Source organism: Chlorocebus sabaeus, chromosome 11, assembly GCF_047675955.1.
Source record: "Chlorocebus sabaeus isolate Y175 chromosome 11, mChlSab1.0.hap1, whole genome shotgun sequence".
In the NCBI taxonomy this organism is placed as follows: Eukaryota; Metazoa; Chordata; class Mammalia; order Primates; family Cercopithecidae; genus Chlorocebus; species Chlorocebus sabaeus.
In genome coordinates this window covers 53,724,937-53,727,325 of record NC_132914.1, presented here as the reverse complement: position 1 = coordinate 53,727,325, position 2,389 = coordinate 53,724,937, and the positions used below count along the sequence as shown (strand labels likewise).

The 2,389-nt window shown below is 54.5% G+C and overlaps 1 non-coding gene across 1 annotated transcript; it reads right to left on the bottom strand.

The window, feature by feature from the left end:
- Positions 1–1,464: 1,464 nt before the first annotated feature.
- Positions 1,465–1,546, bottom strand: TRNAS-CGA (transfer RNA serine (anticodon CGA)). Its single transcript has one exon. It is a non-coding gene; the product is annotated as a tRNA-Ser (tRNA).
- Between the last annotated feature and the right edge of the window lie 843 nt (positions 1,547–2,389).

Here is a 2,389-nt window from a genome sequence, read left to right as displayed (position 1 = left end):
ATGTGAGGGTCATGCTGGAAAGAACAGCTTGAGCAGTGGTATGAAGGTGGGAAACTCTAAGGTATAAATGTGTAGAAAGCTCTATGTATTACCCTAGAGCCCCCTGCCCTTTGGGATTCTTTTTGGACAAGAGGCTGTGTGAGAAGTACAAAAAGAACATCCTTGGCCAGGCATGGTGGCTCACACCTGTCATCCCACCACTTTGGGAGACTGAGGCAGGCGGACTGCTTGAGTCCAGGAGTTTGAGACCCGTCTGGGCAACATGGCGAAATCCCAGAACCCTGTCTCTACTAAAAATACAAAAAATTTTCTGGGCGTGGTGGTGCATGCCTGTAGTCCCAGCTACTGAGGCGGGAGGATCGCTTGGGCTTGGGAGTTTGAGGTTGCAGTGAACTGAGATTGCACCACTGCACTGCAGCCTGGGCGACAGAGCAGGACCCTGTCTCAAAAACAACCCCCCAAAACAAACAATAAAATCTTCAACAAGCAGCCCAGATCCTCCCACAATCAGAAATTAGGGGACAGGAAAAATAGGGTGAGATGAGTATAAAAGGGTTAAAGGTTAAAGATGAGATTAATTTCCTCGCTTGGTTAATACACATAGATAATTTAAAACAGTACCTGGCACATAATAAGCACTCAATAAAAAGTGAGAATAATCTTCCCACACCTTGGCTCTAGTTGGATCTGCAATGATGTTTCAATAGGCTACTCCCTTCTATTCCTGTACACCTCAAGGAAATCCAGATGAGAGAATCCCCTGTTTCCTGGGACTTCGGTGTAATTAGACCTACAAGGTGTGACTTCTGGTCATGAAATTGAGAGGAAGCTCTAGGTTTGACTAATATTGCAAAACAGCCACTCACATTCCCAGACAAAATGTAACCCTTCAACCAAATCCTTCCCTATGCCCTCAAAAGAATGAGACATGTGCCAAAGCTCTCCCAGCAAGCCTGAAGTTATAAAATTCTGAAATGCCTCACAGTCTAGCAGTCAAAACAGTCGTACATAATTAAGCTTCCCAAGATCACTCCCATTCTCCCAAATACAGGGGTAAGACCTGTTGGCGGCTTCCTTTTGGAAAGTGCAGGAAAGACACTTGTGAGAAGTGGGGTTACCTTTACGAGTTGTGAAGAGGGATTCAAAAAGTCGCCATCAGGCCGGGCGCGGTGCTCACGCCTGTAATCCCAGCACTTTGGGAGGCCGAGGCGGGCAGATAACCTGAGGTCGGGAGTTTGAGACCAGCCTAGCCAATACGGTGAACCCGTCTCTGCTAAAAACGCAAAAATTAGCCAGGTGTAGTGGCGCATGCCTGTGGTCCCAGCTACTCGGGAGGCTAAGGCAGGAGAATTGCTTGAACCCGGGAAGTGGAGGCTGCGCTGAGCCGAAATCGCGCCACTGCACTCCAGCCTGAGCAACAGAGCGAGACTCCGTCTTAATAATAAGAAAGAAAGAAAAAAAAGCCGTCACGAACAGGATTCGAACCTGTGCGGGGAAACCCCATTGGATTTCGAGTCCAACGCCTTAACCACTCGGCCACCGTGACTTCCAAAACCGCATTTTGCCGCGCGCTTACAGAAGGGGTCCGCACGGCAATCGGGGACTACATGCGGGAACCGGAAGCAGGGTACCGGCCTCGACACGCACTCACCTGAGGACTCCCCACCCCTTGGTTCCTTACCTCCTATCTACGCCACCCAGAGAAAAAGAGTCGGATGGACCGGGTGACCCAGGGAAGGAGGGTCTCCTGCCTAGCGAAGAGTCGGAGTCTCAAGGAGCTCACACCTACTTAGGAGGCGACAGCGAGGCCAGCGGAGGAAGCAGTTGAGGAAGGCACTGGGCCCCCAGGGTGGCGGCTAGGGGACTTTTGGGTTAACAAGTGAAGGGATTGCTGGGTGGACAAGCGCGAGGGGTGAGGGAGACTCAGAAAAGTTTAAATGCGGAGATGCTGGGAATGGATGGAAGGAAGGAACTTCTTGGGGAAAGGGTTTTGGGGGAGGAGGGGCTCCGTCGGATTAGGAATGCGCAAGGTGAGGGCCACTCGGGGCAACGGGTTGGGGCTGCTCCAGCGACTGGCGGCCGCCTGGAGTGGGATAGCGAGGTGACACTAACGGGCTGAGGCAAAAAGAGGGAAGGGCTTCACGTCTGGTAAGAGGGATCTCAGGAGAATGGCGCCCCCTCCAGGAAGAGTCCTTCTCCCCGGAGGCTCCCGCCGCCGCTGCCGGGTAGGCCACCAGGGTCGGCCCGCGCCTGGAGCTCCGCCGCCGCGCCCGGCCTGCCGGCAGGGGGCGCAGCGCGGACCGGGGCCGGCCCAGGCGGCGGGAGGCGGCGGCCGCGGCGGCGGGAGGCGGCGGGAGGCGGGCGGAGGAGGAGGCGGAGGAGGCGGGAG